The sequence below is a fragment of the Musca autumnalis genome, unplaced genomic scaffold (assembly GCF_047663935.1).
Source record: "Musca autumnalis isolate F117 unplaced genomic scaffold, ASM4766393v1 scaffold_2, whole genome shotgun sequence".
In the NCBI taxonomy this organism is placed as follows: domain Eukaryota; kingdom Metazoa; phylum Arthropoda; class Insecta; order Diptera; family Muscidae; genus Musca; species Musca autumnalis.
Window position 1 is genome coordinate 25,335,969 of NW_027411755.1, and position 17,539 is coordinate 25,353,507.

Consider the following 17,539-nt stretch of genomic DNA (forward strand, 5'->3'; position numbering starts at 1 on the left):
TCCACCACCATCCAACCACAAAACGTGGATTTTTAAAGAATTTTTTTCCACCACCATCCAACCACAAAACATGGATTTTTAAAGAATATTTTTTCCAACGCCATCCAACCACAAAACGTGGATTTTTAAATAATATTTTTTCCAACGCCATCCAACCAAAAAACGTGGATTTTTAAAGAATATTTTTCCCACCGCCATCCAACCACAAAACGTGGATTTTTAAAGAATATTTTTTTCACCGCCATCCAACCACAAAACGTGGATTTTTAAAGAATATTTTTTCCACCGTCATCCAACCACAAAACGTGGATTTTTTAAAGAATATTTTTCCACCACCATCCAACCACAAAACGTGGATTTTTAAAGAATATTTTTTCCACCACCATCCAACCACAAAATGTGGATTTTTAAAGAATATTTTTTCCACCACCATCCAACCACAAAACGTGGATTTTTAAAGAATATTTTTCCACCACCATCCAACCACAAAACGTGGATTTTTAAAGAATATTTTTTCCAACACCATCCAACCACAAAACGTGGATTTTTAATGAATATTTTTTCCACCACCATCCAACCAACCATCCAAAATGTGGATTTTTAAAGAATATTTTTTCCACCACCATCCAACCACAAAACGTGGATTTTTAAAGAATTTTTTTCCACCACCATCCAACCACAAAACATGGATTTTTAAAGAATATTTTTTCCAACGCCATCCAACCACAAAACGTGGATTTTTAAATAATATTTTTTCCATCGCCATCCAACCAAAAAACGTGGATTTTTAAAGAATATTTTTTCCAACGCCATCCAACCACAAAACGTGGATTTTTAAAGAATATTTTTCCCACCGCCATCCAACCACAAAACGTGGATTTTTAAAGAATATTTTTTCCACCACCATCCAACCACAAAACGTGGATTTTTAAAGAATATTTTTTTCCACCACCATCCAACCACAAAACGTGGATTTTTAATGAATATTTTTTCCACCACCATCCAACCAACCATCCAAAACGTGGATTTTTAAAGAATATTTTTTCCAACACCATCCAACCACAAAACGTGGATTTTTAATGAATATTTTTTCCACCACCATCCAACCACAAAACGTGGATTTTTAAAGAATATTTTTTCAACCACCATCCAACCACAAAACGTGGATTTTTAATGAATATTTTTCCACCACCATCCAATCACAAAACGTGGATTTTTAAAGAATATTTTTTCCACCACCATCCAACCACAAAACGTGGATTTTTAAAGAATATTTTTTCCACCACCATCCAACCACAAAACGTGGATTTTTAAAGAATATTTTTTCCACCACCATCCAACCACAAAACGTGGATTTTTAAAGAATATTTTTTCCACCACCATCCAACCAACCATCCAAAACGTGGATTTTTAATGAATATTTTTTCCACCACCATCCAACCAACCATCCAAAACGTAGATTTTTAAAGAATATTTTTTCCACCACCATCCAACCACAAAACGTGGATTTTTAAAGAATTTTTTTCCACCACCATCCAACCACAAAACATGGATTTTTAAAGAATATTTTTTCCAACGCCATCCAACCACAAAACGTGGATTTTTAAATAATATTTTTTCCAACGCCATCCAACCAAAAAACGTGGATTTTTAAAGAATATTTTTCCCACCGCCATCCAACCACAAAACGTGGATTTTTAAAGAATATTTTTTTCACCGCCATCCAACCACAAAACGTGGATTTTTAAAGAATATTTTTTCCACCGTCATCCAACCACAAAACGTTGATTTTTTAAAGAATATTTTTCCACCACCATCCAACCACAAAACGTGGATTTTTAAAGAATATTTTTTCCACCACCATCCAACCACAAAATGTGGATTTTTAAAGAATATTTTTTCCACCACCATCCAACCACAAAACGTGGATTTTTAAAGAATATTTTTTCCACCACCATCCAACCACAAAACGTGGATTTTTAAAGAATATTTTTTCCACCACCATCCAACCACAAAACGTGGATTTTTATACCCTCCACCATAGGATGGGGGTATATTAAGTTTGTCACTACGTTTGTAACTACTCGAAATAATCATTGTAGACCCCACAAAGTATATATATTCTTGATCAGCGTGCAATTCTACATCGATATAGCCATGTCCGTCCGTCTGTCCGTCTGTCCGTCTGTCCGTCTGTCCGTCTGTGGAAATCACTCTAGCGTCCGAACGGATCGACGTAGGTTGATGAAATTTTGGGAAAATATGTTATATTTACGTAGGACTTTTGGTATTGAAAGCGGGCTATGTAGGTCCACGCTTTCGTATAGCCCCCATACAAAATGACGCGTGACGCGTCGTCGTTTTAAGGAATTTTTAAGATATTTTGCCCATTTTACCACCGAATTGGTTGTAATTTGGTACTTTGTGTCTCCAGAGGCCAAAAAATATTCCTACCAAAGTTGGGTTATATAGGTCCACGTTTTGGTATAGCCCCCATATAAGGCCCCATATAAAGTACGCGTCATTTTAATATATTTTGAATGTATTAGACCCATTTGACCACAGAATTGGTTGTAATTTGGTATGTTGTGTCTTCAGAAGCCAGAAAACATTCCTACCAAAGTTGGGTTATATAGGTCCACGTTTTGGTATAGCCCCCACATAAGGCCCCTTATAAAGTACGCGTCATTTTAATATATTTTGAATGTATTAGACCCATTTGACCAAAGAATCGGTTGTAACTTTGTATTTTGTGTTTCCAGAGGCTAAGAAACATTTCTACCATAAAATGTTTATATAGGTCCACGTTTTGATATAGCCCTCATAATACATCTCCCGATTTTCGATATTTTGAACGTTTTAGCCTCATTATCACACCGAGATAGCTGAAATTTGTTATTTAGTCTTCTTTAGGCGTATAAAACTTTCCCCCAGAAATTTGTAGGTATAGGTCCACGCCATCATATAGCCCCCATAGAACGGTACCTTCCGAATTTCGGTATTTTGAAGGTTGTGGCCACATTAATCCACCGAAATGGCTGAAATTTGTGGTGGAGGGTATAAAAAGTTCGGCCCGACCGAACTTAACGCTTTTCTTACTTGTTAAAGAATATTTTTTCCACCACCATCCAACCACAAAACGTGGATTTTTAATGAATATTTTTTCCACCACCATCCAACCACAAAACGTGGATTTTTAAAGAATATTTTTTCAACCACCATCCAACCACAAAACGTGGATTTTTAATGAATATTTTTCCACCACCATCCAATCACAAAACGTGGATTTTTAAAGAATATTTTTTCCACCACCATCCAACCACAAAACGTGGATTTTTAAAGAATATTTTTTCCACCACCATCCAACCACAAAACGTGGATTTTTAAAGAATATTTTTTCCACCACCATCCAACCACAAAACGTGGATTTTTAAAGAATATTTTTTCCACCACCATCCAACCAACCATCCAAAACGTGGATTTTTAATGAATATTTTTTCCACCACCATCCAACCAACCATCCAAAACGTAGATTTTTAAAGAATATTTTTTCCACCACCATCCAACCACAAAACGTGGATTTTTAAAGAATTTTTTTCCACCACCATCCAACCACAAAACATGGATTTTTAAAGAATATTTTTTCCAACGCCATCCAACCACAAAACGTGGATTTTTAAATAATATTTTTTCCAACGCCATCCAACCAAAAAACGTGGATTTTTAAAGAATATTTTTCCCACCGCCATCCAACCACAAAACGTGGATTTTTAAAGAATATTTTTTTCACCGCCATCCAACCACAAAACGTGGATTTTTAAAGAATATTTTTTCCACCGTCATCCAACCACAAAACGTGGATTTTTTAAAGAATATTTTTCCACCACCATCCAACCACAAAACGTGGATTTTTAAAGAATATTTTTTCCACCACCATCCAACCACAAAATGTGGATTTTTAAAGAATATTTTTTCCACCACCATCCAACCACAAAACGTGGATTTTTAAAGAATATTTTTCCACCACCATCCAACCACAAAACGTGGATTTTTAAAGAATATTTTTTCCAACACCATCCAACCACAAAACGTGGATTTTTAATGAATATTTTTTCCAACACCATCCAACCACAAAACGTGGATTTTTAATGAATATTTTTTCCACCACCATCCAACCAACCATCCAAAATGTGGATTTTTAAAGAATATTTTTTCCACCACCATCCAACCACAAAACGTGGATTTTTAAAGAATATTTTTCCACCACCATCCAACCACAAAACGTGGATTTTTAAAGAATATTTTTTCCACCACCATCCAACCACAAAACGTGGATTTTTAAAGAATATTTTTCCACCACCATCCAACCACAAAACGTGGATATTTAATGAATATTTTTTCCACCACCATCCAACCAACCATCCAAAACGTGGATTTTTAAAGAATATTTTTTCCACCACCATCCAACCACAAAACGTGGATTTTTAAAGAATATTTTTTCCAACACCATCCAACCACAAAACGTGGATATTTAATGAATATTTTTTCCACCACCATCCAACCAACCATCCAAAACGTGGATTTTTAAAGAATATTTTTTCCACCACCATCCAACCACAAAACGTGGATTTTTAAAGAATTTTTTCCACCACCATCCAACCACAAAACATGGATTTTTAAAGAATATTTTTTCCAACGCCATCCAACCAAAAAACGTGGATTTTTAAAGAATATTTTTCCCACCGCCATCCAACCACAAAACGTGGATTTTTAAAGAATATTTTTTTCACCGCCATCCAACCACAAAACGTGGATTTTTAAAGAATATTTTTTCCACCGTCATCCAACCACAAAACGTGGATTTTTTAAAGAATATTTTTCCACCACCATCCAACCACAAAACGTGGATTTTTAAAGAATATTTTTTCCACCACCATCCAACCACAAAACGTGGATTTTTAAAGAATATTTTTTCCACCACCATCCAACCACAAAACGTGGATTTTTAATGAATATTTTTTCCACCACCATCCAACCAACCATCCAAAACGTGGATTTTTAAAGAATATTTTTTCCAACACCATCCAACCACAAAACGTGGATTTTTAATGAATATTTTTTCCACCACCATCCAACCACAAAACGTGGATTTTTAAAGAATATTTTTTCAACCACCATCCAACCACAAAACGTGGATTTTTAATGAATATTTTTCCACCACCATCCAATCACAAAACGTGGATTTTTAAAGAATATTTTTTCCACCACCATCCAACCACAAAACGTGGATTTTTAAAGAATATTTTTTCCACCACCATCCAACCACAAAACGTGGATTTTTAAAGAATATTTTTTCCTCCACCATCCAACCACAAAACGTGGATTTTTAAAGAATATTTTTTCCACCACCATCCAACCAACCATCCAAAACGTGGATTTTTAATGAATATTTTTTCCACCACCATCCAACCAACCATCCAAAACGTAGATTTTTAAAGAATATTTTTTCCACCACCATCCAACCACAAAACGTGGATTTGTAAAGAATTTTTTTTCCACCACCATCCAACCACAAAACATGGATTTTTAAAGAATATTTTTTCCAACGCCATCCAACCACAAAACGTGGATTTTTAAATAATATTTTTTCCAACGCCATCCAACCAAAAAACGTGGATTTTTAAAGAATATTTTTCCCACCGCCATCCAACCACAAAACGTGGATTTTTAAAGAATATTTTTTTCACCGCCATCCAACCACAAAACGTGGATTTTTAAAGAATATTTTTTCCACCGTCATCCAACCACAAAACGTGGATTTTTTAAAGAATATTTTTCCACCACCATCCAACCACAAAACGTGGATTTTTAAAGAATATTTTTTCCACCACCATCCAACCACAAAATGTGGATTTTTAAAGAATATTTTTTCCACCACCATCCAACCACAAAACGTGGATTTTTAAAGAATATTTTTCCACCACCATCCAACCACAAAACGTGGATTTTTAAAGAATATTTTTTCCAACACCATCCAACCACAAAACGTGGATTTTTAATGAATATTTTTTCCACCACCATCCAACCAACCATCCAAAATGTGGATTTTTAAAGAATATTTTTTCCACCACCATCCAACCACAAAACGTGGATTTTTAAAGAATTTTTTTCCACCACCATCCAACCACAAAACATGGATTTTTAAAGAATATTTTTTCCAACGCCATCCAACCACAAAACGTGGATTTTTAAATAATATTTTTTCCATCGCCATCCAACCACAAAACGTGGATTTTTAAAGAATATTTTTTCCACCACCATCCAACCACAAAATGTGGATTTTTAAAGAATATTTTTTCCACCACCATCCAACCACAAAACGTGGATTTTTAAAGAATATTTTTTCCACCACCATCCAACCACAAAATGTGGATTTTTAAAGAATATTTTTTCCACCACCATCCAACCACAAAATGTGGATTTTTAAAGAATATTTTTTCCACCACCATCCAACCACAAAATGTGGATTTTTAAAGAATATTTTTTCCACCACCATCCAACCACAAAACGTGGATTTTTAAAGAATATTTTTCCACCACCATCCAACCACAAAACGTGGATTTTTAAAGAATATTTTTACCACCACCATCCAACCACAAAATGTGGATTTTTAAAGAATATTTTTTCCACCACCATCCAACCACAAAACGTGGATTTTTAAAGAATATTTTTTCCACTACCATCCAACCACAAAACGTGGATTTTTAAAGAATATTTTTTCCACCACCATCCAACCACAAAACGTGGATTTTTAAAGAATATTTTTTCCACCACCATCCAACCACAAAATGTGGATTTTTAAAGAATATTTTTTCCACCACCATCCAACCACAAAATGTGGATTTTTAAAGAATATTTTTTCCACCACCATCCAACCACAAAATGTGGATTTTTAAAGAATATTTTTTCCACCACCATCCAACCACAAAACGTGGATTTTTAAAGAATATTTTTCCACCACCATCCAACCACAAAACGTGGATTTTTAAAGAATATTTTTACCACCACCATCCAACCACAAAATGTGGATTTTTAAAGAATATTTTTTCCACCACCATCCAACCACAAAACGTGGATTTTTAAAGAATATTTTTTCCACTACCATCCAACCACAAAACGTGGATTTTTAAAGAATATTTTTTCCACCACCATCCAACCACAAAACGTGGATTTTTAAAGAATATTTTTTCCACCACCATCCAACCACAAAATGTGGATTTTTAAAGAATATTTTTTCCACCACCATCCAACCACAAAATGTGGATTTTTAAAGAATATTTTTTCCACCACCATCCAACCACAAAATGTGGATTTTTAAAGAATATTTTTTCCACCACCATCCAACCACAAAACGTGGATTTTTAAAGAATATTTTTCCACCACCATCCAACCACAAAACGTGGATTTTTAAAGAATATTTTTACCACCACCATCCAACCACAAAATGTGGATTTTTAAAGAATATTTTTTCCACCACCATCCAACCACAAAACGTGGATTTTTAAAGAATATTTTTTCCACTACCATCCAACCACAAAACGTGGATTTTTAAAGAATATTTTTTCCACCACCATCCAACCACAAAACGTGGATTTTTAAAGAATATTTTTTCCACTACCATCCAACCATAAAACGTGGATTTTTAAAGAATATTTTTTCCACCACCATCCAACCACAAAACGTGGATTTTTAAAGAATATTTTTTCCACTACCATCCAACCACAAAACGTGGATTTTTAAAGAATATTTTTTCCACCACCATCCAACCACAAAACGTGGATTTTTAAAGAATATTTTTTCCACCACCATCCAACCACAAAACGTGGATTTTTAAAGAATATTTTTTCCACTACCATCCAACCACAAAACGTGGATTTTTAAAGAATATTTTTTCCACCACCATCCAACCACAAAACGTGGATTTTTAAAGAATATTTTTTCCACCACCATCCAACCACAAAACGTGGATTTTTAAAGAATATTTTTTCCACCACCATCCAACCAACCATCCAAAACGTGGATTTTTAAAGAATATTTTTTCCACCACCATCCAACCACAAAACGTGGATTTTTAAAGAATATTTTTTCCACTACCATCCAACCACAAAACGTGGATTTTTAAAGAATATTTTTTCCACCACCATCCAACCACAAAACGTGGATTTTTAAAGAATATTTTTTCCACCACCATCCAACCACAAAACGTGGATTTTTAAAGAATATTTTTTCCACCACCATCCAACCAACCATCCAAAACGTGGATTTTTAATGAATATTTTTTCCACCACCATCCAACCAACCATCCAAAACGTGGATTTTTAAAGAATATTTTTTCCACCACCATCCAACCACAAAACGTGGATTTTTAAAGAATTTTTTTCCACCACCATCCAACCACAAAACATGGATTTTTAAAGAATATTTTTTCCAACGCCATCCAACCACAAAACGTGGATTTTTAAATAATATTTTTTCCAACGCCATCCAACCAAAAAACGTGGATTTTTAAAGAATATTTTTTCCAACGCCATCCAACCACAAAACGTGGATTTTTAAAGAATATTTTTCCCACCGCCATCCAACCACAAAACGTGGATTTTTAAAGAATATTTTTTTCACCGCCATCCAACCACAAAACGTGGATTTTTAAAGAATATTTTTTCCACCGTCATCCAACCACAAAACGTGGATTTTTTAAAGAATATTTTTCCACCACCATCCAACCACAAAACGTGGATTTTTAAAGAATATTTTTTCCACCACCATCCAACCACAAAACGTGGATTTTTAAAGAATATTTTTCCACCACCATCCAACCACAAAACGTGGATTTTTAAAGAATATTTTTTCCAACACCATCCAACCACAAAACGTGGATTTTTAATGAATATTTTTTCCACCACCATCCAACCAACCATCCAAAACGTGGATTTTTAAAGAATATTTTTTCCACCACCATCCAACCACAAAACGTGGATTTTTAAAGAATTTTTTCCACCACCATCCAACCACAAAACATGGATTTTTAAAGAATATTTTTTCCAACGCCATCCAACCACAAAACGTGGATTTTTAATGAATATTTTTTCCACCGTCATCCAACCACAAAACGTGGATTTTTTAAAGAATATTTTTCCACCACCATCCAACCACAAAACGTGGATTTTTAAAGAATATTTTTCCACCACCATCCAACCACAAAACGTGGATTTTTAAAGAATATTTTTTCCAACACCATCCAACCACAAAACGTGGATTTTTAATGAATATTTTTTCCACCACCATCCAACCACAAAACGTGGATTTTTAATGAATATTTTTCCACCACCATCCAACCACAAAACGTGGATTTTTAAAGAATATTTTTTCCACCACCATCCAACCACAAAACGTGGATTTTTAAAGAATATTTTTTCCACCACCATCCAACCACAAAACGTGGATTTTTAAAGAATATTTTTTCCACCACCATCCAACCACAAAACGTGGATTTTTAAAGAATATTTTTTCCACCACCATCCAACCACAAAACGTGGATTTTTAAAGAATATTTTTCCACCACCATCCAACCACAAAACGTGGATTTTTAAAGAATATTTTTACCACCACCATCCAACCACAAAATGTGGATTTTTAAAGAATATTTTTTCCACCACCATCCAACCACAAAACGTGGATTTTTAAAGAATATTTTTTCCACTACCATCCAACCACAAAACGTGGATTTTTAAAGAATATTTTTTCCACCACCATCCAACCACAAAACGTGGATTTTTAAAGAATATTTTTTCCACTACCATCCAACCATAAAACGTGGATTTTTAAAGAATATTTTTTCCACCACCATCCAACCACAAAACGTGGATTTTTAAAGAATATTTTTTCCACTACCATCCAACCACAAAACGTGGATTTTTAAAGAATATTTTTTCCACCACCATCCAACCACAAAACGTGGATTTTTAAAGAATATTTTTTCCACCACCATCCAACCACAAAACGTGGATTTTTAAAGAATATTTTTTCCACTACCATCCAACCACAAAACGTGGATTTTTAAAGAATATTTTTTCCACCACCATCCAACCACAAAACGTGGATTTTTAAAGAATATTTTTTCCACCACCATCCAACCACAAAACGTGGATTTTTAAAGAATATTTTTTCCACCACCATCCAACCAACCATCCAAAACGTGGATTTTTAAAGAATATTTTTTCCACCACCATCCAACCACAAAACGTGGATTTTTAAAGAATATTTTTTCCACTACCATCCAACCACAAAACGTGGATTTTTAAAGAATATTTTTTCCACCACCATCCAACCACAAAACGTGGATTTTTAAAGAATATTTTTTCCACCACCATCCAACCACAAAACGTGGATTTTTAAAGAATATTTTTTCCACCACCATCCAACCAACCATCCAAAACGTGGATTTTTAATGAATATTTTTTCCACCACCATCCAACCAACCATCCAAAACGTGGATTTTTAAAGAATATTTTTTCCACCACCATCCAACCACAAAACGTGGATTTTTAAAGAATTTTTTTCCACCACCATCCAACCACAAAACATGGATTTTTAAAGAATATTTTTTCCAACGCCATCCAACCACAAAACGTGGATTTTTAAATAATATTTTTTCCAACGCCATCCAACCAAAAAACGTGGATTTTTAAAGAATATTTTTTCCAACGCCATCCAACCACAAAACGTGGATTTTTAAAGAATATTTTTCCCACCGCCATCCAACCACAAAACGTGGATTTTTAAAGAATATTTTTTTCACCGCCATCCAACCACAAAACGTGGATTTTTAAAGAATATTTTTTCCACCGTCATCCAACCACAAAACGTGGATTTTTTAAAGAATATTTTTCCACCACCATCCAACCACAAAACGTGGATTTTTAAAGAATATTTTTTCCACCACCATCCAACCACAAAACGTGGATTTTTAAAGAATATTTTTCCACCACCATCCAACCACAAAACGTGGATTTTTAAAGAATATTTTTTCCAACACCATCCAACCACAAAACGTGGATTTTTAATGAATATTTTTTCCACCACCATCCAACCAACCATCCAAAACGTGGATTTTTAAAGAATATTTTTTCCACCACCATCCAACCACAAAACGTGGATTTTTAAAGAATTTTTTCCACCACCATCCAACCACAAAACATGGATTTTTAAAGAATATTTTTTCCAACGCCATCCAACCACAAAACGTGGATTTTTAATGAATATTTTTTCCACCGTCATCCAACCACAAAACGTGGATTTTTTAAAGAATATTTTTCCACCACCATCCAACCACAAAACGTGGATTTTTAAAGAATATTTTTCCACCACCATCCAACCACAAAACGTGGATTTTTAAAGAATATTTTTTCCAACACCATCCAACCACAAAACGTGGATTTTTAATGAATATTTTTTCCACCACCATCCAACCACAAAACGTGGATTTTTAATGAATATTTTTCCACCACCATCCAACCACAAAACGTGGATTTTTAAAGAATATTTTTTCCACCACCATCCAACCACAAAACGTGGATTTTTAAAGAATATTTTTTCCACCACCATCCAACCACAAAACGTGGATTTTTAAAGAATATTTTTTCCACCACCATCCAACCACAAAACGTGGATTTTTAAAGAATATTTTTTCCACCACCATCCAACCACAAAACGTGGATTTTTAAAGAATATTTTTTCCACCACCATCCAACCACAAAACGTGGATTTTTAAAGAATATTTTTTCCACCACCATCCAACCACAAAACGTGGATTTTTAAAGAATATTTTTTCCACCACCATCCAACCACAAAACGTGGATTTTTAAAGGATATTTTTTCCACCACCATCCAACCAACCATCCAAAACGTGGATTTTTAATGAATATTTTTTCCACCACCATCCAACCAACCATCCAAAACGTAGATTTTTAAAGAATATTTTTTCCACCACCATCCAACCACAAAACGTGGATTTTTAAAGAATTTTTTTCCACCACCATCCAACCACAAAACATGGATTTTTAAAGAATATTTTTTCCAACGCCATCCAACCACAAAACGTGGATTTTTAAATAATATTTTTTCCAACGCCATCCAACCAAAAAACGTGGATTTTTAAAGAATATTTTTTCCAACGCCATCCAACCAATGAATATTTTTTCCACCACCATCCAACCAGCCATCCAAAACGTGGATTTTTAAAGAATATTTTTTCCAACACCATCCAACCACAAAACGTGGATTTTTAATGAATATTTTTTCCACCACCATCCAACCACAAAACGTGGATTTTTAAAGAATATTTTTTCCACCACCATCCAACCACAAAACGTGGATTTTTAAAGAATATTTTTTCCACCACCATCCAACCACAAAACGTGGATTTTTAAAGAATATTTTTTCCACCACCATCCAACCACAAAACGTGGATTTTTAAAGAATATTTTTTCCACCACCATCCAACCACAAAACGTGGATTTTTAAAGAATATTTTTTCCACCACCATCCAACCACAAAACGTGGATTTTTAAAGAATATTTTTTCCACCACCATCCAACCAACCATCCAAAACGTGGATTTTTAATGAATATTTTTTCCACCACCATCCAACCAACCATCCAAAACGTAGATTTTTAAAGAATATTTTTTCCACCACCATCCAACCACAAAACGTGGATTTTTAAAGAATTTTTTTCCACCACCATCCAACCACAAAACATGGATTTTTAAAGAATATTTTTTCCAACGCCATCCAACCACAAAACGTGGATTTTTAAATAATATTTTTTCCAACGCCATCCAACCAAAAAACGTGGATTTTTAAAGAATATTTTTTCCAACGCCATCCACCCAATGAATATTTTTTCCACCACCATCCAACCAACCATCCAAAACGTGGATTTTTAAAGAATATTTTTTCCAACACCATCCAACCACAAAACGTGGATTTTTAATGAATATTTTTCCACCACCATCCAACCACAAAACGTGGATTTTTAATGAATATTTTTCCACCACCATCCAATCACAAAACGTGGATTTTTAAAGAATATTTTTTCCACCACCATCCAACCACAAAACGTGGATTTTTAAAGAATATTTTTTCCACCACCATCCAACCACAAAACGTGGATTTTTAAAGAATATTTTTTCCACCACCATCCAACCACAAAACGTGGATTTTTAAAGAATATTTTTTCCACCACCATCCAACCAACCATCCAAAACGTGGATTTTTAATGAATATTTTTTCCACCACCATCCAACCAACCATCCAAAACGTAGATTTTTAAAGAATATTTTTTCCACCACCATCCAACCACAAAACGTGGATTTTTAAAGAATTTTTTTCCACCACCATCCAACCACAAAACATGGATTTTTAAAGAATATTTTTTCCAACGCCATCCAACCACAAAACGTGGATTTTTAAATAATATTTTTTCCAACGCCATCCAACCAAAAAACGTGGATTTTTAAAGAATATTTTTTCCAACGCCATCCAACCACAAAACGTGGATTTTTAAAGAATATTTTTCCCACCGCCATCCAACCACAAAACGTGGATTTTTAAAGAATATTTTTTTCACCGCCATCCAACCACAAAACGTGGATTTTTAAAGAATATTTTTTCCACCGTCATCCAACCACAAAACGTGGATTTTTTAAAGAATATTTTTCCACCACCATCCAACCACAAAACGTGGATTTTTAAAGAATATTTTTTCCACCACCATCCAACCACAAAATGTGGATTTTTAAAGAATATTTTTTCCACCACCATCCAACCACAAAACGTGGATTTTTAAAGAATATTTTTCCACCACCATCCAACCACAAAACGTGGATTTTTAAAGAATATTTTTTCCAACACCATCCAACCACAAAACGTGGATTTTTAATGAATATTTTTTCCAACACCATCCAACCACAAAACGTGGATTTTTAATGAATATTTTTTCCACCACCATCCAACCAACCATCCAAAATGTGGATTTTTAAAGAATATTTTTTCCACCGTCATCCAACCACAAAACGTGGATTTTTTAAAGAATATTTTTCCACCACCATCCAACCACAAAACGTGGATTTTTAAAGAATATTTTTTCCACCACCATCCAACCACAAAACGTGGATTTTTAAAGAATATTTTTCCACCACCATCCAACCACAAAACGTGGATTTTTAAAGAATATTTTTTCCAACACCATCCAACCACAAAACGTGGATTTTTAATGAATATTTTTTCCACCACCATCCAACCACAAAACGTGGATTTTTAATGAATATTTTTCCACCACCATCCAACCACAAAACGTGGATTTTTAAAGAATATTTTTTCAACCACCATCCAACCACAAAACGTGGATTTTTAATGAATATTTTTCCACCACCATCCAATCACAAAACGTGGATTTTTAAAGAATATTTTTTCCACCACCATCCAACCACAAAACGTGGATTTTTAAAGAATATTTTTTCCACCACCATCCAACCACAAAACGTGGATTTTTAAAGAATATTTTTTCCACCACCATCCAACCACAAAATGTGGATTTTTAAAGAATATTTTTTCCACCACCATCCAACCACAAAATGTGGATTTTTAAAGAATATTTTTTCCACCACCATCCAACCACAAAACGTGGATTTTTAAAGAATATTTTTCCACCACCATCCAACCACAAAACGTGGATTTTTAAAGAATATTTTTTCCAACACCATCCAACCACAAAACGTGGATTTTTAATGAATATTTTTTCCAACACCATCCAACCACAAAACGTGGATTTTTAATGAATATTTTTTCCACCACCATCCAACCAACCATCCAAAATGTGGATTTTTAAAGAATATTTTTTCCACCGTCATCCAACCACAAAACGTGGATTGAATATTTTTTCCACCACCATCCAACCACAAAACGTGGATTTTTAAAGAATATTTTTCCACCACCATCCAACCACAAAACGTGGATTTTTAAAGAATATTTTTTCCACCACCATCCAACCACAAAACGTGGATTTTTAAAGAATATTTTTCCATCACCATCCAACCACAAAACGTGGATTTTTAATGAATATTTTTCCACCACCATCCAACCACAAAACGTGGATTTTTAAAGAATATTTTTTCAACCACCATCCAACCACAAAACGTGGATTTTTAATGAATATTTTTCCACCACCATCCAATCACAAAACGTGGATTTTTAAAGAATATTTTTTCCACCACCATCCAACCACAAAACGTGGATTTTTAAAGAATATTTTTTCAACCACCATCCAACCACAAAACGTGGATTTTTAATGAATATTTTTCCACCACCATCCAATCACAAAACGTGGATTTTTAAAGAATATTTTTTCCACCACCATCCGACCACAAAACGTGGATTTTTAAAGAATATTTTTTCCACCACCATCCAACCACAAAACGTGGATTTTTAAAGAATATTTTTTCCACCACCATCCAACCACAAAACGTGGATTTTTAAAGAATATTTTTTCCACCACCATCCAACCAACCATCCAAAACGTGGATTTTTAATGAATATTTTTTCCACCACCATCCAACCAACCATCCAAAACGTAGATTTTTAAAGAATATTTTTTCCACCACCATCCAACCACAAAACGTGGATTTTTAAAGAATTTTTTTCCACCACCATCCAACCACAAAACATGGATTTTTAAAGAATATTTTTTCCAACGCCATCCAACCACAAAACGTGGATTTTTAAATAATATTTTTTCCAACGCCATCCAACCAAAAAACGTGGATTTTTAAAGAATATTTTTTCCACCACCATCCAACCACAAAACGTGGATTTTTAAAGAATATTTTTTCCACCACCATCCAACCACAAAATGTGGATTTTTAAAGAATATTTTTTCCACCACCATCCAACCACAAAACGTGGATTTTTAAAGAATATTTTTTCCACCACCATCCAACCACAAAATGTGGATTTTTAAAGAATATTTTTTCCACCACCATCCAACCACAAAACGTGGATTTTTAAAGAATATTTTTCCACCACCATCCAACCACAAAACGTGGATTTTTAAAGAATATTTTTTCCAACACCATCCAACCACAAAACGTGGATTTTTAATGAATATTTTTTCCAACACCATCCAACCACAAAACGTGGATTTTTAATGAATATTTTTTCCACCACCATCCAACCAACCATCCAAAATGTGGATTTTTAAAGAATATTTTTTCCACCGTCATCCAACCACAAAACGTGGATTTTTTAAAGAATATTTTTCCACCACCATCCAACCACAAAACGTGGATTTTTAAAGAATATTTTTTCCACCACCATCCAACCACAAAACGTGGATTTTTAAAGAATATTTTTCCACCACCATCCAACCACAAAACGTGGATTTTTAAAGAATATTTTTTCCACCACCATCCAACCACAAAACGTGGATTTTTAAAGAATATTTTTCCACCACCATCCAACCACAAAACGTGGATTTTTAATGAATATTTTTCCACCACCATCCAACCACAAAACGTGGATTTTTAAAGAATATTTTTTCAACCACCATCCAACCACAAAACGTGGATTTTTAATGAATATTTTTCCACCACCATCCAATCACAAAACGTGGATTTTTAAAGAATATTTTTTCAACCACCATCCAACCACAAAACGTGGATTTTTAATGAATATTTTTCCACCACCATCCAATCACAAAACGTGGATTTTTAAAGAATATTTTTTCCACCACCATCCAACCACAAAACGTGGATTTTTAAAGAATATTTTTTCCACCACCATCCAACCACAAAACGTGGATTTTTAAAGAATATTTTTTCCACCACCATCCAACCACAAAACGTGGATTTTTAAAGAATATTTTTTCCACCACCATCCAACCAACCATCCAAAACGTGGATTTTTAATGAATATTTTTTCCACCACCATCCAACCAACCATCCAAAACGTAGATTTTTAAAGAATATTTTTTCCACCACCATCCAACCACAAAACGTGGATTTTTAAAGAATTTTTTTCCACCACCATCCAACCACAAAACATGGATTTTTAAAGAATATTTTTTCCAACGCCATCCAACCACAAAACGTGGATTTTTAAATAATATTTTTTCCAACGCCATCCAACCAAAAAACGTGGATTTTTAAAGAATATTTTTTCCAACGCCATCCAACCAATGAATATTTTTTCCACCACCATCCAACCAACCATCCAAAACGTGGATTTTTAAAGAATATTTTTTCCAACACCATCCAACCACAAAACGTGGATTTTTAATGAATATTTTTTCCACCACCATCCAACCACAAAACGTGGATTTTTAATGAATATTTTTCCACCACCATCCAACCACAAAACGTGGATTTTTAAAGAATATTTTTTCAACCACCATCCAACCACAAAACGTGGATTTTTAATGAATAT